The sequence below is a fragment of the Pan troglodytes genome, chromosome 18, assembly GCF_028858775.2.
Source record: "Pan troglodytes isolate AG18354 chromosome 18, NHGRI_mPanTro3-v2.0_pri, whole genome shotgun sequence".
NCBI classification, from domain to species: domain Eukaryota; kingdom Metazoa; phylum Chordata; class Mammalia; order Primates; family Hominidae; genus Pan; species Pan troglodytes.
Genome location: NC_072416.2, coordinates 14,433,809 through 14,455,875, shown reverse-complemented (window position 1 = coordinate 14,455,875; position 22,067 = coordinate 14,433,809). Strand labels below are relative to the sequence as shown.

Here is a 22,067-nt window from a genome sequence, read left to right as displayed (position 1 = left end):
GAGTCTCGCTCTGTCCCCAGGCTGGAATGCAGTGGCGCGATCTCCGCTCACTGCAAGCTCTGCCTCCCGGGTTCACTCCATTCTCTTGCCTCAGCCTCCCGAGTAGCTGGGACTACAGGCGCCCACCACCACGGCAGGCTAATTTTTTGTATTTTTAGTAGAAACAGGGTTTCCCTGTGTTAACCAGGATGGTCTACATCTCCTGACCTCGTGATCCACCCGCCTCGGCCTCCCAAAATGCTGGGATTACAGGCATGAGCCACCGCGCCCGGCCAGTGATTAGTATCTTTTAATCTGCAGTGTCAGTGGGGAGTGATCTTCTGATTTTAAGGTTTTAAGTTGTTTCTCACTTGCACAACCTGACATTTTCACATACTGAATGACAAAGGTCTTGGCCCCTGTATCCCAACGTATCAGGTTCCCTTAATCTGTGTTTTTGCTCCTTTCTATTCTATGGTTCATTTCCCAGATCCACACCTTGGGGGATCCTCAAAGAGCATGTTTAATTTTTTTTTAATTAATTTTTTTTTTGAGACAGCATTTCACTCTTGTTGCCCAGGCTGAAGTGTAAAGGTGCGATCTCGGCTCACTGCAACCTCTGCCTCTAGGGTTCAAGCGATTCTCCTGTCTCAGCCTCCCGAGTAGCTGGGATTACAGGCATGCGCCACCACACCTGGCTAAATTTGTATTTTTAGTAGAGACGGGTTTTCACCAGATTGGTCAGGCTGGTCTCAAAGTCTTGACCTCAAGTGATCCGCCCACCTCAGCCTCCCGAAGTGCTGGGATTACAGGCATGAGCCACCGCACCCGGCCTCACAGTGATTATTCAACAGAAATGTGATATTAAACTTTGCATGGTGCACATTAAGATTCTATCACAGATTTCCAGGATTACTGACAAAACTCAAAGCATGTGGTCTGTCAAAGTATCCTGGGGCCATTTGGCAAACATTGAGCACGTTTTGAGTACTAAATGTTTCTTCTCTAAATGTTTTCCTAAACGTTTCTTTCATATTTTGAGTGCTAGAAATTGGAAGGTACTTCTTTTCTGGTACAGGTCTGTAATACTTGCAAACAGATCATTTTTGTTATTTGTTCTTATTTGAGGTTTGTCCTGTGGTCAACTCATTTCAGTAGGTAACATGGTGATAATGGCCCCTAGATGGTGGGTTTTATCTCCTAAGCTCCATTTTTAAGGCAGAGACTCTTGACCATTTTTCCACCTCATGGTGGAAAAGGATGAGGGATTGTGACCCTCCATCCTGCCCCTCAGGAACAATTTTTTCCAAGGCAGTCACTCCCAGGGGGACTAGGGAGCATGCCTCACAATCTCTGGGATGGGGGATGTGTGTGTGTGCAAGTACCCCTTCCCACCCCAAAGATTACTGCTGGAAAGATTACTCCATTCATCATGGAAAGTATAATAACTGCTATGCTGGGCACGGTGGCTCACACCTATAATCCCAGCACTTCGGGAGGCCGAGGTGGGCAGATTGCTTAAGCCTAGGAGTTTGAGACCAGCCTGGGCAACATGGCAAAACCCTGTCTCTACCAAAAAATACAAAAATTAGCCAGGCGTGGTGGTGCACATGCCTGTAGTCCCAGCTACTCAGAAGGCTGAAGTGGGAGGACTGCTTGAGCTCCAGGAGGCTGAGGTTGCAGTGAGCCGTGATCTTGCCACTGAACTCTAGGCGAGAAAAAAAAAAGGATCTGCTATTTATTGAACAGTCTCTGTGCCAGGTGGTTTATATATGTTATTTCATCATCACCGTGCCAGGGGGATCATTATCCACATTTAAAGATGACCTCGAGGCTCTGAAAGATAGTTGCTTAGGGCCACCCAGATGGGTAAGGAGGACTTGTCTCCATGCTTCCCAGACTCCAAAGCCCCTCTCTTTCCACAACTGTGCCACCTACTCATAGCATCTTAAACGTTCACCTTGTATTTATTTGGGAGAGCTTAAATGAGTCAATATATTTATCACAATACAAAGTACCTTTTTCCTTTGGGGGGAACTTGTGTGTGTTTGTGTGTATTCTTTTTTTTTTTTTTTTTTTGAGATGGAGTTTTGCTCTGTCACCCAGGCTGGAGTGCAGTGGCACAATCTTGGCTCACCGCAACCTCCCCCTCCCGGGTTCAAGCATTTCTCCTGCCTCAGCCTCCAAGTAGCTGGGACTACAGGCATCCGCCACCATGCCCAGGTAATTTTTGTATTTTTAGTAGAGATGGGGTTTCACCATGTTGGCCAGACTGGTCTTGAACACCTGACCTTAAGTGATCCGCCCACCTCGGCCTCCCAAATTGCTGGGATTATAGGCGTGAGCCACTGCGCCCGGCCAGTGAATATATTTTTTAAAAGTGGACACTTTTGCTATGTGTGCATGCCAGCTCCTGCTGAGAATCTCAGATAACTTTGTATATAAAGCTGAACTACTACTGCTATTGCTGCTTATGTGTAGAAGCTGGTATCCAGAGACCTCACGGGCCAAGGAAAAGTAACTCCCAATTTTTTGGGTGGGTGCTAGGAGATGGGTTATTTTACTGAGACACTTAATTTGGTTCCCAGCTGAAAGGAAAACCAAGGCAACCGGAAATAATCCTATTATACTGACTCCTAATACAGCTGAGAACAGGTACAACATGCAGAGGGGTGGAGGATTCAAGGTGAGCAAGAAGGCTGAAATTGCAAACTAATATACTTCAGAAAAACCAAAAGCATAGGAAAGAACAGCCCTTGTTTGCTTTTTCTTTCTCTCTCTCTCTTTTTTTTTTTTTTAATTAAAAAGGCTGTGGCACAAGCCTGCAGTCCCAGCTACTTGGGAGGTTGAGGTAGGAAGATTGCTTGAACCCAGGAGACTGAGGCTGCAGTGAGCTGTGATTGTGCCATTGCACTCCAGCCTGGGCAACAGAGAGAGGCCCTGTCTCTAAAAAAAAAAAAAAAAAAAAAAAAAGAGAGAGACAGAGAAGAAAAAAAGACCAGGTGTCTGGTCATAACTTTGTCTTCCTTTTTTTCCCCCTCTCCCCAAAAAATATACACAAAAATATATCTTTTATATATACACAAATATATTTGTGTGTATATACATATGTATATACACAATATACACACAAATATATATACTATATATATATATATATATACACACACACACACACGTATATTTTTTGAGACAAAGTCTTGCTCTGTCACCCAGGCTGAGTGCAGTGGGTTGATCTCGGCTCACTACAACCTCTGCCTCCTGGGTTCAAGCGATTCTTTCACCTCAGCCTCCTAAGTAGCTGGAATTACAGGCGCCCACTACCACGTCCAGCTAATTTTTGTATTTATAGTAGAGACGGCATTTCACCATGTTTCCCAGGCTGGTCTCGAACCCCTGACCTCAAGTGGTTCACCTCCCTCGGCCTCCCAAAGTGCTGAGATTACAGGTATAAGCCACCCCACCTAACCCCATCTGTATTTTTTACGGCATTCACTACAGTACCTGGTGACTACATCATAACTCCCATTTATGAATCTAGAAGGTCTGTCCTAAGATCTATCTATATCTTATTTAGTTTTTACGACAGATGTTGCAAGTGGGTGGCCCATGGGCTCACTGCTGCCTATGGACATGGCTTATTTGTATTATATAGTGGTTATTTTTTCTACTAATCAGCTTTTCAAAGTAGGGTATTTGTTGTAATAAAATCCCAATTTCTAGCTAATCTTGAAATACGCCTGGAGTTTCTGGCAAAACTGCATTTGTAGACCACATGGCAAGAACAGAGAGGCCTGGGAAGCAGTTGTTACCTTAGCTAGAGTGGACAGGGTGTTCGTGAGTCTACGCTGACCCCTGGGCAGGCTCATTAGGTTACCGGCTGGACCCCTACAGGAATGACTCTGCAACCCCTTTTGTATGACTTGGTTTCCCCACCATCTCCTTCAATTAATTAAAAAATTATTATTATTTGAGATGGGAGTCTCACTCTGTCGCCCAGGCTGGAGTGCAGTGGTGTGATCTCAGCTCACTGCAACCACCACCTCCCGGGTTCAAGTGATTCTCCTGCCTCAGCCTCCCTGAGTAGTAGCTGGGATTACAGGTGCGCATCACAATGCCTGGCTAATTTTTGTATTTTTAGTAGAGACGAGGTTTTGCCATGTTGGCCAGGCTGGTCTCAAACTCCTGACATCAGGTGATCTGCCCACCTTAGCGTCCCAAAGTTCTGGGATTATAGGCATGAACCACCATGTCTGCCCAAAATTAAATTTTCCCAAAAAAACACAAAAAAACAAAACAAAACAAAACCCTGCTTCTTGCAGAGCAGGGCTACCCCACAAGCAGTGTGCCCAGAATAGCCTGTCACCATCTCCTTTATGGTATCTTCATAGCATTCATTGATAACCACCCTGTATACTTCTCAATCTGGCATCTATATCAGTGTCTTTAAGTACCGTTGCTTCTACGTCTCCCCCTTTCCCCACCTTTTTTGTTTGTAGCGACACTGTCTCACCATGGTGCCCAAAGTAGTTTTGAACTTCTGCCTCAGTCTCCCAAAGTGCTGGGATGACAGGTGGAGCCACTGTGCTTGGCTTCTGCCCACTCCTGCTTTTTCTTTAAACATAATACTTAGCATCCTCTAACATACTCTATGATTTACTTATATTGTTGTCTGTTTCACTCTCCTGGAATGTAAACTTCATTAGGATAGTGATCTTTGTTCTGTACTGACACATCCCATGAATTTAGAATAGTATCTGGCACAGAGTAAGTGCTCTGTAAGTATTTCTGGAGAGAATGAAGAGGTCACTCCTAGGTGGCTCCACAGACTCCTCCGCCTACCCTGGCCACCCCTGGAATCACTGATGCACACAGCCTGAATCCTTGACCTGACCGTAGGCTGGTTGAGGGCAGGAATCCTGTCTTATCCAACTTTGTACCCTCAGGCATGGGGCACATAATAGGTCCTTAGAGAGTGTACTTGTCAGTGTAATATCCAATGAAGAAACTGAAAATTTCTCCCACTAGAGTGGAAGCCTGAGGAATGAGTCAGTCTATTTTCCTCAGCACAACAGCACCTAGTGCTACCAGGGGTGGGGGAATAGGGAGTGTCATCACCTCAACAAGGGCTGGAGATGGGGATTCCAGGAAGCAGGCCCACCCATACGCAGATGTCCTTTACTTTGCTCTCTGTGGTAGGCAGAATAATGGTTCCCCAAAGATGTCCACATGCTGACCCCAGTAACCTGTTACCTAGCAAAAGGGAGTTTGCTATTGGGATTAAGTTACAATCTTGAGATGAAGAGACCATCTTGGGTTATCCAGGTGGACCCAATGCAATCACAAGAGCTTTTTTTTTTTTTTTGAGATGGAATCTCACTCTCGCCCAGGCTGGAGTGCAGTGGCATGAGTGCCTCAGCCTTCCAAGTAGCTGGGATTACAGGCACCCGCCATAACGCCTGGCTAATTTTTGTATTTTTAGTACAGACGTGGTTCCGCCATGTTGGCCAGGCAGGTCTTGAACTCCTGGCCTCAAGCGATCCGCCCACCTCAGCCTCCCAGTGTTGTGATTACAGGCGGGAGCCACCGCGTCGGGCTTTTTTCTTTTCTACATGCACCACTGCATTAGGATATCTCCTACTCACGCTTCTAATCAGATCTTAGCCTCAGGCTTGCTTGAGACATCCACTCCAGAAGTATTTAAGGGGTGCTACCTACTATCAAGGGGCTGAGAATATAGGACAAAAGAAACTGGTTTGGGCCAGGCGTGGTGGCTCATGCCTGTAATCCCAATACTTTGGAAGGCCGAGGCGGGTGGATCACCTGAGGTCAGGAGTTCAAGACCAGCCTGACCAACATGGAGAAACCCTGTCTCTACTAAAAATACAAAAATTAGCCGGGTGTGGTGGCGCACGCCTGTAATCCAAGATACTTGGGAGGCTGAGGCAGGAGAATCCCTTCAACCTGGGAGGCAGAGGTTGCAGTGAGCCAAGATTATGTATTGCACTCCAGCCTGGGCAACAAGAGCGAAACTCTGTCTCAAAAAGCAAAAACAAAACAAAACAAAAAAAGCAGAGTCTCTGCTCTCCTGTAGGGTTGGAGGCCGACCACAAACAAGCGCCCAAATGCCTGAGATAGGAACAGCACTGGCTGGTCACAGGAGGATGGAAAAACCCAAACAACAGCTGAAACAGCAACTAGGCAAAGAAACCATAGGATAACAGAAAACCCAAGGGAGAGAAGATGGCCAAAACTCTGGCCAGGGTGACATGTGCATGCTTCTTCCAGCAAACCCAGATAAGAAAGGGGGCAGTAATTGAGGTGGAGGTCCCTGAAATCCCCTCCCTTTCCAGAATGCCCAACGATAATTCCATCCTGTAACTAAAAGAAACACCCATAAAATTAGGAACCCAAACTCCATTGTGCAAGACTCATTCTCACGGGCATGCCTGCACTTCTCTCTTAAATGTGTATGTTCGCTTTGCAATAAAAGCTTCTTGCAGCTCGGTGCAGTGTCTTACAACTGTAATGCCAGCACTTTGGGAGGTCAAGGTGGGAGGACTGCTTGAGCACAGGAGTTTGGGACCAGCCTGGGCAACATGGCAAAACCCTGTCTCTACAAAAACAAAAAACAAAAAAACAAAAAAAAAAACCCCAAAAACTTAGCCGGTGTGGTGGTAGTCCCAGCTGCTCAGGAAGCTGAGGTGGCGGGAATCACCCGAGCCCGGGAGATCAAGACTGCAGTGAGCCATGATTGCGCCTCTGTACTCCAGCCTGGGTGACAGACTGAGATCCTGTCTCAAAAAAACAAAAACAACGAACAACAAAAAAAAACCTTCCTGCCCTTTGCTTCATTCAACTCATTCTTGAATTCTTTCTCTCCGAGGTGTCAAGAACCTGGAAACTGGCTGGGGCTGGGGTCTCACCAGTATCCAGAGACCTCCTGAGCCTTCTGGCAACAGGACTAGACGAGGTCATTTCAGATCATGATGACTGCTTGGAAGATCAGATAGGGCGCTGTGTTAGTGAGCAACTTTTAGATGGGCTGTCAGTGAAGGCCTCTCCAAGAGAGGCTACTGGAGTTGAGGCCTGAATGATGAGCAGCCTCTGGTCATGAGAATAATCCACCCCTTTCTTTTTCTTATTTTGTTTTGAGACGGAGTCTCGCTGTGTCGCCCAGGCTGCAGTACAGTGGCGCGATCTCGACTCACCACAACCTCTGCCTCCCAGGTTCAAGTGATTCTCCTGCCTCAGCTTCCCCAGTAGCTGGGATTACAGGCGCCTGCCTCCATGCTTGGCTAATTTTTGTATTTTTAGTAGAGACAGGGTTTCACTATGTTGGCCAGGCTGGTCTTGAACTTTTGACCTCGTGATCCCCCTGCCTCGGCCTCCCAAAGTGCTGGGATTATAGATGTGAGCCACTGCGCCCGGTATAATCCACCCCTTTCTTAGAGGAGCTTCCCTAAAACCACAGCCCATCAGCTCTCCAATATCTGTTGCAGCACTTACTTGGTGCTACGGACTGAAACGCTCCCCGCTCCGCACATACCCACCCTGGAGTCCGTATGTTGAAGCTCTAACCCTAATATGGCTATTAGGCATATTAGGCAGTCATTAGGGTTAAATGAAGTCATAGCATCCCTAATACTTTTTTTTTTTTTGGTACAGAGTCTCTCTCTCGCCCAATATGGAGAGCAATGGCGCGATCTCAGCTCACTGAAACCTCTGCCTCCCAGGTTCAAGCGATTCTCCTGCCTCAGCCTCCTGAGTAGCTGGGATTACATGTGCACGTCGCCATGCCCGGCTAATTTTTTGTATTTTAGTAAAGACGGGGTCTCATTGTGTTGCCCAGGCTGGTCTCCAACTCCTGAGCTCAGGCAATCCATCTGCCTCGGCTTCCCAAAGTGCTAGAATTACAGGCGTGAGCCACCGCGCCTGGCCTAATACGACTATTTGAATACGGCCTTTTAGGTAGTCATTGGGGTTAAATGAAGTCATAGGGTGGGGCCCTAATCTAGTAAAATTGTTGTTCTTGTAAGAAAAAGGAAGACACACCAGGGATTCCTGCTCACAGAGAAAAGGTCATAGGAGGACACAGTGAGAAGGCAGCTGTTTGCAAGCCAGGGAGAGAGGCCTCACCAGAAACCAGCCCTGCCGGCACCCAGACCTTAGATTTGCAGCCTCTAAAACTGTGAGAAAATAAATTCCTGTTGTCTAAGCTGCCTGGTCTGGGGTATTTTGTCATGGCAGCCTGAGCTAATACTCTGGTTTGTAAATCTACGTCACCCAGACCCCTGGAAGAGCTACTGTAGCTAGCGTCCCCACTTCCCCTCTTGTCTCTCCTACAGCCCAATCTCTGCATAGTAGCAGGAGAGAACTTTCTAAAATATAAATGAGACCTCGGAACTCCCAATTCAGACTCAATGAATGACCCCCTTCCACACAAAACTCCAAATTCCACATGGCGGCCCCTCTGTGTCACAGATCTTTCTCCCCTCTGGCACACATCAGCTCTGCAGGCCTTTCCTGTTATCCAGACACCGAACTCCAGCTTCAGGGCTTTTGCACTCATTTCCCCTCTGCCTGCGGCACACTTCCCCGAACATGGTTGCATGGCTGTCACCTCCTCAGAGGCTTTCCCAAAAGCTCCTGTCACATCCTCCTGCTTGAATTTCTTTGGTCTTCACCGACCAAAATGGTCTTCTTTGGGCTCTTGTGGGTCCTCATCTCCGCCCTCCATCCCATGGGGCAGGGACCCTGCCTCGCCCACTGCTGAGCTGAGCATTTTACAAGAAGCCGTGCCCGCAGCGGGGCACCTGGCCGTAAAATGCAGATGGACGAGGCGGCATTTGGGCTGGGCCCTGAAGGACAGGGATCCAGGCCTTCCAAGAGCCAGCAGATGGAACTGGAGGGAGGCTGTCTTTGGATCCCCGGCTGCCGTGGGGCTCCGCGCCTCCGTTCCTCATATGTAGGAATGAGGACAATCACGGTTGTTCTGAGGATGCAGGGTTACTCTCCGCAGAGCAGGGCGCCCCGGTTGAGGGCTCGTCAAGCTAAGCAGGCTCCAGGGTGGGCTTCCCGATGCCGACTCTAGCTCCTCTCCCCGCTGGACGCTGTTCTACCTCCTAGCGCTTCTGCTCAGGCCGCGGCCCGGGCGAGGCCCCAGAAAACCCCGGTGCTGGTTAATCCGTCTTGAGTCCGAGCGCGTCCAGTGCGCAACGTGGCCTTCCCATTGGCTCACCCAGTGGGCCGCGCGTCGACGCCGGGGCTCCGGATTGAACGGCGCGCCCAGGTCCCTGCCCCCAGTCAGACGTGGCGCCACCGCCCCCAGCCCGTAGCTCCGGCGCAGCCAATGGCGGCGTCTCCCGGGCGGCAAGCGCGGCCTCCCGCCGCTAGAGGGCGCCGCTAGAGGGCGCCGCCGCGGGCGCAACCGAGCCGCTGCCGCTGCCGCCGCCGCTAACCGAGGGAGAGCTGCGAGCGAGCACCCAGGCCCCGCCGCCGCCGCCGCCACCGCTGCCTGCCTGCCGCCGCCCGCCTCCGCCTGCCTTCTGCCGCCGGCCGGCGCGTCGTCCCCACAGGTAGGGGGACGCCGCCGGGCATGAAGGAAACGCGCGCGCCCGCGTCCCCCCCGCGCGCGCGCCGCCGCCTCGTGCTCGCGCGCGGCCGTTAACGGACGGCGGGCGGGGCGGGGGAGGGGCGGCGGGGTCCGGGGCCCGCGGACCCGAGAGGACCCTGAGAGGAGCCGGGCCGGGGCCTGTGCGCGCGGAGGGACGGGTGGGCGCGCCGTCCCCTTCCCCCACCGAGAATAACGTGACCCACTTCTGCCTGCCATTCCCTCGGCAAAATGTCTCCTTTTTGGTGATTTCACTAAAAGAAAATTTTTTTTTGGTTATTTCTGTCTGCTCTGGTGATCGCGGGGATCCCGATTCAGCGTCTTGGGCTTGGGGGCGGGAAGGATGCCGGCGGAGAGCTTGGCGCATTAATTTGGGGCTCATCCCTCTTTTTTACCCCCCTTTCTGATTTTTTTATTTTTTCGCGCGGGGTGCAGCCCTGGGCCGGGCGGGGAGAGGCCTTGGGGTCCGCGGAGGCGGGGGCGCCGCCCGGGAGGACCGGGACCGGGACCTGTCAGTTCCCATTAGCGGGGCTTCCGGTCAGGCCTGGGCAGCAAAGGGGTGGGGCCGCCTGAGGCCCGGCCGGGGCCTCCGAGGTCGAGCCTGAGTCGGGACTGGGTGGATTTGCCAGGAGTTGGGTATTTTCCTGTCCCCACCTGTCTAGGGATGAAAAGGAGTTGCCCGTGTTCGGTATTGAACCACGAAGGACCTTGCCATGCCCAGTACGGTGGCCACTGACCCCCCGCCGTTTTGGGACGATGGAGCCCACGAAGTGGGGCCAGTTTCAGTTGCGGTCCCAGCTGTGAAACGTACATCTGATTTTAAAAACTTAAGATGAGAAAGAAAGTAAAAGATGTCATTGGTAATCTTTTATACTTAAATGCATGTTGAGATGGTCATGTTTGGGACAAATTGGATTAACGAAAATAGATCATTAAAATTAATCTTGGCAGGATGCAGTGGCTCATGCCTGTCATCCCAAAACTTTGGGAGGCTGAGGCAGGAGGATCTTTTGAGTGCAGGAATTCAAGACCAGCCTCAGCAACATAGTGAGACCCCTGTCTCTACTTAACTGGGCGTGGTGGCGCACGCCGGTAGTCAGCTACTCGGGAAGCTGAGGTGGGAGAATCTGCTACTCGGAAGGCTGTGGTGGGAGAATCCCTTGAGCCCGGGAGATTGAGGCTTCGGTGAGCTGCGATTGTGCCTTTGTGCTCCAGCCTGGGACACTGTCTCAAAGCAAACAAATAAAAAAACAAAAGTTAATCTCACTGCTTTTCTTTTTCTCTTTTTTTAGTGTGGCTATTTGGAAATTTAAAATGACATATACGGGCCGGGCGGGGTGGCTCAACGTCTGTAATCCCAGCACTTTGGGAGGCCGAGGTGTGTGGATCACCTGAGGTCAGGAATTCCGAGACCAGCCTGGCCAACATGGAGAAACCCCGTCTCTAGTAAAAATACAAAAATTAGCCAGGCGTGGTGGCAGGCGCCTATAATCCCAGCTACTGGGGAGGCTGAGGCAGGAGAATCGTTTGAACCGGGAGGCAGAGGTTGCAGTGAGCCGAGATTGTGCCACTGCACTCCTCCCTGGGCAACAGAGCGAGACTCCCTCTCCACATACATGCGTACGTACATACATACATACATACTTACAATGACACGTATGGCTTATTTTGTGTAATATATTTTGTACAATATTTCGACTGGACAGCGCGCAGCTGGGGCATCTGAATGGGTGGTGGCCCTGAGAAGACATGTCTATCTGCTTATCTTTCCTGCTTCTCTGATGGCATGTGGCCTCCTTCCCTTAAGCTCTCAAAGAATCCACTGCCTCTTCCTTCTCATACTGAGCCAAACTGTTGAACTGAATTGCACAATGGGTCTTGTCCTAATTTGCAGAATAATTCAAGTTAATGGACAGTATTTTCCCTGTTGAAAAATTTTCCCTATCTGCTGTATGCTGGAGGCTACAAATAGTTGTATGAGGTTTGTCTCAGGATGAGATCATGAGTTATTGAGGCTGAATATTATCAATATTTGTGCGTGTGTGTTTGTGTGTGTGTGTTTATTCTACAAAGAGCCCATTGATTTTCTGCCATCCAAACGAAGTGGAGAATTCCTGCGTTTCTTCATGTTACTGTGACTTTTCGTTGGGGGTTTTACACAGACCTACACCCTCTTTCCTTGCCATTCCCCAGATTCTGTCAGTTTTTGCAAATAAGAATGGTGGCTTGTCAGCCACATTGTTCCACAATTCTTAGTTTTGACTGATTTTAAAACCTGCCAGTTGGAGTGGGTTAAATTGTCATTTTAAGTGGAAGAGAATCAATTATAGAAACTCTCAACTCCAGGGATGGTGAGAGTGACTGTTGGAAAGTTTTGAGCATTTCAGTAAAGGAAGAAAGAAACAAAAGATGTCTGTATCCTGTTGCCACAGATACCCTAGAAAGGGCTTTCTAGAGACGGTATGATGTGAGCAAACTTTTGTCTTCTGGATAACGTCTGGAAGTGTTCTGTTTTGTTTTGTTTTTTTTCTAGTGAAAATATTTTTCTCCAGAATTCTTATGAAAATTACTTAAAGTGTGAGGTGTTGGCAAATCAAGAAGAAATTTTAGATAATTTTTAAGGAGGAGAGAAGTTTTAAAGTATTAATCCGGAAGTTTAAAAATTGCTGCTAGTGATAACATGTTTTAATTTACATGTACACAAAAGGCGTATTAAATGAGGTGATTTTCGTTTATGTAAAGCAACGAGGTTACTTTTTCACAAATAGAAAGCGGGAAGCTTTATGTTTTCTGAAAAGGCCTGAATTTGGAGCAGGACATTAATCTGGCACATTTGGTAAGAAGGTGAGAGTGTGTTGGGGTTACTTGGTTGGGAAGACTTCATCGGCTGGCGGTCTTGGGTACGTCGTGGTGTCAGTGTCCCCAGGCAAATCATTTGTCATGAAGCTTTTACATGAAATATTCCTGTTGAGTTCTTCCATACAGAGGTCATAGATAAGATGAGATGTTCCTGGGAACCACCACTTAGCAGGGCGTGGGTGCCGAGGGAGGCTCTTGGCAGGCGGAGCCTCTTCGCAGAGGGAGGCTCTTCAGGCTCTTCACAGACTTTGTATCTTACTGAATCTGAAATCTGACAGCAATTTCAAAGTGAATAGTTCCTGTGGGGGGAAGAACTCCAGCCAAAATGTAACATTACCTTCCTGCTGTTGTTTAGCATACTGTCTCTCATGAAATTTTCCTTTTCAGTAAAAGGGAGAAACTGTTTCATAAAGTATCCAGTAGGAGCTTCAACAACTTGAATGTCTTACCATCTGGGTTTGCAGCCTTCTGAGGCTTGCGTTGTGCCCCAGGTGCTTTTGTAAGTGTTGCAAGAGCCAGTTAATATACTGTTGCCAAATAAGGATGACAATAATGATACTTTAACTACTTCGTAGTTGTTGTTTTAAAGCTATTAATATTACACAGACAGGCTTCAGTCTGGGGATAGAATTGAATATGGAGTGGAATGTATCATTTTTCCTCCCCCCCACCCCCTTTTTTTTTGAGACAGGATCTTGCTCTGACACCCAGGTTGGAGTATAGTGGCATAGTCATAGTTTGCTGTGACCTCAAACTCCTGGCCTCAAGCAATCCTTCTGCCTCAGTCTCCCGAGTAGCTGGCACTACAGTGTACACCACCATGCCCATTTAATTTTTTAAACATTTTTATAGAGATGGGGTCTCCTATGTTGCCTAGGCTGGTCTCAAACTCCTGGCCTGAAGCGATCCTTCCACCTCAGCCTCCCAAAATGTTGGGATTACAGGCATGAGCCACTGCACCCAGCCTGTAAATTTTCACTTGAAATGTAGGGATACGTTTTTAGGCAAAAGTACAAATGCTGTGCTAGGTGACCTCTGCACTGCCTTTACTGGGAGACTTTGGTCCTGTGTTAGTACATCTTGTAAGTAAGGCTGTTTTAATATTATTTGTATTTAAATACATTATGTTCTGGGTGGAGCAGATCCCCTTGAAAGATTTTCCCTGGAGTGATGTCCAGACTCCTGGCCTACTGCATTCCTGTGAAAGCCCTCTGCTTTGTCTGAGTTGCATTAAATGACGTCTGTTGAGCATATCTTTTTGTGTATACAAGTGCACACGCATGCGTGTGTTTCTTTCATTTCTCCTGAATGGCTTTAAAGTGCCCACCTGTTCATCAGAGCCATATTTGTCTTTCAGAGCCCAGCCCAGGTCCACCCTAGACAGATGCTCACTCCCCTCCAGGCGTCTTTGGCACGTAATGTGCAGAAGAGCCAGGTGGATAGGCTCTCAGGCTTGGAGCCAGGCTGTCTGCCTTTGAAATCGAGCTCTGCTACTTCCTAGCTGTAATCCTGGGCCAGCTGCGTCACTTATCTGTATTTCAGTTTCTTTATAGTACCTGTCACTTAAGGTTAGCAGGAGGATTAAATGACTTAATACGTATAAAGCATGTAGAACAGTGCCTGGAGTCCAGTAAGAGCTACTATTTCTGTCTCAGTATGTTGCAGTCACATTTCCCTTACCTCGATGTCTTCTGTTAATGTGAGCTAGTTTCTAAAGTTACCATGTAAGGTCAAAAGCTCATGGATGTGGATTTATTTGTCTAGTTACCAACATTGTACTAGACTTTGGGATAATGAGTTTAACCTACCAGGCACTGAGTAAATAGTAAGGGAGTTCTGAAGATCCAGGATACCTTGAGATCTTACATAACTTCAAGATTAGTAACAAATTTTAAATCAGCTGATCCCAGAGAGATGATATTCCAGTTTGTAAGAGTTCAGTTAATTTAATGAAATTCTTATTTAATTGAGTTTCTTGCTTTAAAATGAACTGTTCAAAGTATCTCTCCTTGGGCCAGACACAGGTCACGCCTGTAATCCCAATACTTTGGGAGGCTAAGGTGGGTGGATTGCTTGAGCCTGGAAGTTTGAGAACAGCCTGGGCAATATAGTGGGACTCTGTCTCTACAAAAAATACAAAAATTATTCAGGTATAGTGGCATGTGCTTGTAGTTCCAGCTACTTGGGAGGCTGAGGTGGGAAGATTGAGCTCTGGAGGTTGAGGCTGCAGTGAGCTATGATTGTGCCACTGTACTGCAGCCTGGGCAACACAGGGAGACACTGTCTCAAAGACAAAACAAAAAAACAAAGTGCCTTCTTCCCTGGAATTCTTTTTTATTTAGGAGAAGAGGGGATCAGTGAAACTTGTCATTGTATATCTTGAGGAATCCCTTATGGTTTCAGGTTTTTTTCCGTCGCTGTCTCCAGGCAGTTCCCACTATATTAATTCACTTCCCACCTTGTTTCCCCAAAGGGTTGGGGGCCGAGCCCCACTATAAGCAGCTCTGTTTGCATGCAGTCATTTCCTACTGGGCACCCTCCTTCTTCACGCTTGCTTCTTGTGAATGGTTTTACCAGCTTCTATCTCCTGGGCCTCTGAACTTTGTATGAGGCATTCTCTTTACACTGGGCTGCTTACTTCGTTCTTTGTTCAAGTATTTGTTGAGCTGGACCCAGATCTTGTTCTTACAATGAAGCATGAGAAGTACCAGGTACCTGCTGAAGTGAATAAGAGGGGTGAGACTGGGGTGAGGCAGCAATTTAGGGTGGCAAGGGAAGGTACCTAACAGTGTTATTTAAGCCCACTTGTGGATGGATGAAAGGGAGGCAGCTCTTTGAAGAGCTGGGAAGTGTATTTTGGGCAGAGGGAACAACAAACACAGTGACTTAGAAGCATGGAGTGCCTGACTTGTTCTGGGAGCTCTTAAAAGGTCAGTGTGACGGGAGCCTCACGTGTGAAGCTGGGGGAGGCAGGAGCTGCGTGGCTTGGGGATGGGGGTCTGCTAGGTCACCGTACGGAGGCAAGGCTTCATCCAGCGTCCCAAGCAACCGCTGAAGGGTCTTAAGCAGAGTGCAAGCATTGGGATGTGTGTGTGTGTGTGTGTGTGTTTTAAAAATTTATTTTAGAGACAGGGTCTTGCTCTGTACCCCAGGCTGGAGTGCAGTGGTGTGATTATAGCTTGCTGAGCCTTGAAGACCTGGGCTTAAGCGATCTTCCTCCCTTAGCCTCTGAGTAGCTGAGACTACATACAAGCAGGTGCCACCAGTCTGGGCTGATTTTTATTTTTATTTTTTACTTGTTTTATTTATCTATTTATTTTTGAGGCAGAATGTTGCTCTGTGGCCCAGGCTGGAGTGTAGTGGCGCAATCTTGGCTCACTGCAACCTCTGCCTCCTGGGAGAGACTGAGGTGGGCAGATCACCTGAGGTCGGGAGTTCAAGACCAGCTGGACCAACATGGAGAAACCTCATCTCTACTAAAAATACAAAATTAGCCGGGCGTTTTGGCGTGTGCCTGTAATCGCAGCTACTCGGGAGGCTGAGGCAGAAGAATCGGTTGAACCTGGGAGGCGGAGGTTGCAATGAGCCGAGATCGTGCCATTGCACTCCAGCCTGGGCAATAAGAGTGAAACTCCGTCTCAAACAACAACAACAACGACGATGACGACAACACCTTTGCTGTCAAAAATAACCAAAGTCAAAAGATTGACATCAAATTGGAAAAAATACCAATAACATCAGAAAGGACTATTTTCCTCAACATATAAAGAGCTTCCATAAATAAGTAAAGCTCAGCCTGGAAGAAAAATGAGCAGAGGGTATGAGCAAACAATTCACAGACAAGGAAGTACAGATGATTCTTAAATTTGAAAGGACGCTGAGCCTTGCTAATGATAGATTAAAACAAACATGGCCTCATCACATTGCCACACTGTTTCTCACTTTTTTGGTTCACAAGGATGCACACATTTGATGCCTGGGTGAAGTGGTGAACCAGGAATCTTCTGCATTGTTGGTGGGAGAATCATTTGGTGTATTGTGGCAATAGCTGGCAAAATAAACAAATACATATGCCCTTTATCCTTTAGAAATTCTTTTTTTTTTTTTTTTTTTTTTTGAGATGGAGTCTCACTCTGTGGTTCAGGTGGAATGCAGTGGCATGATCCTTGCTCGCTGCAGCCTGCACCTCCCGGGTTCCAGCTATTCTCCTGCCTTATCATCTCGAGTAGCTGGGATTACAGGTGTATGCCTCCACACCCGGTTAATTTTTGTATTTTTAGTAGAGATGGGGTTTCACCATGTTGGCTGGGCTGGTCTGGAACTCCTGACTTCAAGTGATCTGCCTGCCTCGGCCTCCCAAAGTGCTGGGATTACAGGTGTGAGCCACCATGGCCGGCCTATCCTATAAAAGTTCTTTAAAGGGATACTTAGATGTGTATGAAATGCCCCGTGTACATGGTGACCTTTAAAGATTGGAAACAACCAGAAGGTCCATCACCAGAGGCCTGGTAAAATTATGGTACAACCATATCATAGAACGCTGTGTGTTTTGAAAACGAACACACTGATTAGATACTACATAAAGACAGTGGGGTACAGAACTCACTGGTAGCTCCAGTTTGAATAAAAAAGAACATATGCACGGCTGGGCGCAGTGGCTCATGCCTGTTATTCCAGCACTTTGGGAGGCCAAGGCAGGCCGATCACCTGAGGTCAGGAGTTCAAGACCAGCCTGGCCAACATGGTGAAACCCCATCTCTACAAAAATACAAAAATTAGCCAGGCCTGGTGACGTGCGCCTGTAATCCCAGCTACTTGGGAGGCTGAGGCAGTAGAATTGCTTGAACCCAGGAAGCGGAGGCTGGAGATTGTGCCATTGCACTCCAGCCTGGGTGACAGCGAGAATTTGTCTCAAAAAAAATTAAAAACAAACAAACGTATACACAGAATACTTTTACCTTTTTATTTTGAAATAATTATAGACTCACAGGAAGTTGCAAAAGTAGTACATGGAGTCCCATGAACCCTTCACCCCCTCTTCCTTCAATGGTGACATATAACTGTAGCACACTGTCACAACCAGGAAATTGACATTAGTATAATACTGTTAACCAAACTATGGGCCTCACTGGGTTTTAAGCAGCACTTGTGTGTGTGTGGTTGTGCGTGCCTGTGTGTGTGTGTGTGTAGTATTATGCAGTTTTATCCCATGCATAAATTCATGTAACCACTCCCACAATCAAGATACAGAATCGTTCTATAGAATATCTTTGTCAGGCCGAGCGTGGTGGCTCACGCCTGTAATCCCAGCACTTTGGGAGGCTGAGGCAGGCAGATCACGAGGTCAGGAGTTCGAGACCAGCCTGACCAACATGGTGAAACCCCATCTCTACTAAAAATACAAAAATTAGCTGGGTGTGGTGGTGCGTACCTGTAATCCCAGCTACTGGGGCGGCTGAGGCAGGATAATCGCTTGAACCCAGGAGGCGGAGGTTGTATTGAGCCGAGATCACGCCACTACACTCCAGCCTGGGCAACAGAGGGAGACTGCGTCTCAAAAAAAAAAAAAAGAAAGAAAGAAAAAAAAGAAAGCAATATATTTGTCTGGACTTTTCTGAGACTGGTAACAGTGGTTGGTGGCCCTCCAGGAGGGCAAACGGGCGGAAGGGCAAATGGGCGGCTAAGTGATAGGATGGGAAGGAGACATTCCTTTTCACTGTCATGTTAAAATGAACAGTTTAGGACGTCTGTGAGAAATTCAAATGGAACTGTCAAACAGGCCAGAGGGTCTGCCTGGGGATGGACGTGAGAGTTGTCATGGGGCCCTAGATGAGGGCATTTGACATCTGATGGAGGGAGGACCTCTGTGGGAGAGTATGGCTCGGGGAGATTTCAAGAGTGGGTCCTCAGGGCTCTCAAGGTGAGAGGTCTGTGGAGATGGAGCCTCAGCTTGCAGGAGACAGAGTGGCCTGTGAGGTGGGGACAAACCTAGCCAAGGCTGTGAGGTGGAAGTTGAAGGGAGGGGCCCCTGGGAGGGAGTGCTGCTGAGACTGAGTAAGAAAAGAGACTGTTGGGTTAACTTTGTAAAATTCTTTCTTTCTTTAAAATTGAGGCTAGATTTTAACAGGATCCAAAAATAAGATGGTATATTTTTAAACGTCTTTTTCTTTCTTTAAAAAAAGGAGTATGGGGCTGGACGAGGGGGCTCACACCTGTAATCCCTGTGCTTTTTTTTTTTTCTTTGGAAACGAAGTCTTGCTCTTGTCCCCCAGGCTGGAGTGCAATGGCGCGATCTTGGCTCAGTGCAACCTCTGCCTCCTGGGTTCAAACGATTCTCCTGCCTCAGCCTTCCGAGTAGCTGGGATTACAGGCACCTGCCACCATGCCCGGCTAATGTTTGTATTTTTAGTAGAGACGGGGTTTCACCACGTTGGCCAGGCTGGTCTCGAACTCCTGACCTCAGGTGATCTGCCCGCCTCGGCCTCCCAAAGTGCTGGGATTACAGACGTGAGCCACTGTGCCTGGCCAGTCCCTGTGCTTTTAATCCCTGTAAAATTAAAAAAATTAGCTGAGCATGGTGGCACACTTGTAGTCTCAGCTACTCAGGAGGCTGATGAGGGAGGATCGCTTGAGACCGGAAGTTTGAGGTTGCAGTGAGCTGTGATCACACCACTGTACTCTAGCCTGGATGACAGGGTAAGACCTTGTGTCAAAAACAAAACAAAACAAAACAAAAACACACACACAAAGGGGTGTGTGTTGGGGGGAGATTATTTCACAGGTAAAACTAATCAATGGTGAGGAAAAAAGAAATTACAGTAGTGGTTTGGGGAAGGGGCATGAGGGAACTTTGTAGAGTGACAGTTAATGGTCTATATCTTTTCTTTATTTAAGAGACAAGATCTTGTTCTGTTGCCCAGGTTGGGTTGTAGTGGCGCGGTCGGCAGCTCACTGCAGCCTCCAACTCCTGGGCTTAATCAGTCCTCTTGCCTTAGCCTCCTGAGTAGCTAGGACTACAGGCACGTACCACCACACCTGGCTTATTTTTTTGTAGAGATGGGGTCTCTCCATCTTGCCCAGGCTGGTTTCATACTCCTGGGCTCAAATGATCCTCCTGCCTTGGCCTCCCAAGGTGCTGGTCTATATCCTGATAGGGCTCTGGGTCACATGAGTTTGTCAAAACTCACATTAAGATTTGTGTGTTTTACCTTAAAAAACAAAACTGTAAACAAATATTGATCTCTACTTAATTATGTGTGTGCTGAGATGTTTAGGTATCTGCAGCTGACTTTGAAATTTATTAAAACAGTAAGACGGACTGATGAATGAACAGAAGGATGAGCAGATAGATAAAGATGGGCAGATGTGATCTCACAAAATATTAATTGTGGGTTTGGGCATACAGTATTATAATTGTTTTTAACTTTACTGTGTGTTTGAGAACTTTCAAAATAAAAGTTTTTGGGGAAACTTAAAAAACTACTGAACATGAAATACTCTGTCATATTATATTCAAATATTGCCTGATATTGTGATCCTAGATCTATAAACAGCTAAAGGGGTGTATTTTGTGCATTAAAAACATCTGTATCCATTTTCCGTTTCCTTTCAATCACTTACTTGTGGTGTCAGCTCTTTGCCACACGCCTTTTGTGTATAAGGTTGAGGTTCAAGGTTCTCTAACACTTTCTGGGGAAAATAGCTTTAAGGCTATAAACTTGGCAGATATCACTACCCAGGAGTCCATTCTTAGCCAGCAGATTAACTTTTTGAGTCAACCTCAAACCAATTCCCTACCTTGGCTAGATAGAGGCTGAGAGAAAGATACATCATTCACTGAATTGTGTGGCCATCGTCCTGGTTTCAGACATCCTTTTCTTTTGTTCCCTCCCTCTGGCCTGACTGCTCTGGCATCCTGAATACTACTCTGGGTTCCTCTGAACTCTAAAGTTCGAACTCTAAGTAAATTGCCCTGTTTTAGCTAAAACAAACAAAAGCCTGGTGGTCCCTTAAGTCATCTTTCCAAGGAAGGGCTCAGAGGATACATAAACTTTAAAAATTTGTTTAATTTTTGTACAGAGGTAATTCATTTACGTGGCTCCAAATAAAACAAAAGTTTTGAACACATAGATTGAAAAGACCTCGTCCTACCCCTTTTCCAGCCTCAGTCTTCTACTACTGCTGTAGTCTCCCATGATTCCATCTGGGACTATTTTATGTCTACACAAGCATATGTCAATATATATACCTACCCGTCACTTTAAAAAAATACAAAACGGCCAGGCGCGGTGGCTCACGCCTGTAATCCCAGCACTTTGGGAGGCCTAGGTGAGCAGATCATGAGGTCAGGAGATCGAGACCATCCTGGCTAACACGGTGAAACCCTGTCTCTACTAAAAATACAAAAAAGTAGCCCTGCGTGGTGGCGGGCGCCTGTAGTCCCAGCTACTCGGGAGGCTGAGGCAGGAGAATGGTGTGATGCCGGGAGGCGGAGGTTGCAGTGAGCAGAGATCGTGCCACTGCACTCCAGCCTGCGTGACAAGTGAGACTCTGTCTCAAAAAACAAAACAAAACAAAATGGGTCATATGGATACTTAAATGCCTCATCTTTTTTTTTTTTTCCTATAATTTCTTCAGGCATTTCCTTTTTGATAGACACTGGGTTAGTTTTTTTAAAAAAATATTATTTTTGAGACAGGGTCTCACTCTCTTGCCCAGGCGGGAGTGCAGTGGCACAATCGTAGCTCACTACAGCCCTGACCTCATGGGTTCAAGCCATCCTCCTGCCTCCATCATCTGAGTAGCTGGGACTACTGGTACGCACCACCACACCCGGTTACTTTTTTTTTTATTTTTTCGAGACAAGGTCTCACTCTGTCACCCAGGCTGGAGTGCACTGGCATGATTGTAGCTCACTGCAACCTCGACCTCACAGGCTCTATCAGTCCTCCCAACTCAGCCTCCTGAGTAGCTGGGACTACAGGTGCATGCCACCATGCCTGGCTAATCTTTGTTATTTTTGTTTATTTATTTATTTTGAGATGGAATTTCACTCTTGTTGCCCAGGCTGGAGTGCAGTGGCACCATCTCGGCTCACTGCAACCTCTGCCTCCCGGGTTCAAGCGATTCTCCTGCCCCAGCCTCCGTAGTAGCTGGGATTATAGGCATGTGCCACCACGCCCGGCTAATTTTGTATTTTTAGTAGAGATGGGGTTTCCCCATGTTAGCCAGGCTGGTCTGGAACTCCTGACCTCAGGTGATCTGCCCACCTCAGCCTTCCAAAGTGCTGGGATTACAGGCATGAGCCACCGTGCCCTGCCAATCTTTTTTTTTTTTTTTTTTTTTTTTGAGATGGAGTGTCACTCTTGTTGCCCAGGCTGGAGTGCAATGACGTGATCTTGGCTCACTGCAACCTCCGCCTCCCAGGTTCAAGTGATTCTCCTGCCTCAGCCTCCCAAATAGCTGGAATTACAGGCATGCACCACCATGCCCAGCTAATTTTGTATTTTCAGTAGAGGTGGGGTTTCTCCATATTGGTCAGGCTGCTCTGGAACTCCTGACCTTGGGTGATCCACTCGCCTCGGCCTCTCAAAGTGCTGGATTACAGGCGCGAGCC

General features: G+C 47.6%; 1 protein-coding gene across 3 annotated transcripts in view; it reads left to right on the top strand.

Moving 5' to 3' along the window:
* Positions 1-9,216: 9,216 nt before the first annotated feature.
* The window catches only part of ZC3H7A (zinc finger CCCH-type containing 7A), a 47,111-nt gene continuing 34,260 nt past the window's right edge, over positions 9,217-22,067 (top strand). For 2 of the 3 annotated variants that reach the window (XR_010152272.1, XM_001144462.7), the window contains exon 1: positions 9,217-9,557. The gene's annotated coding sequence lies outside the window, so the exon portion shown is untranslated. The remainder of the gene's footprint in view (positions 9,558-22,067) is intronic. The other variant, XM_016929444.3, reaches the window with a different exon arrangement.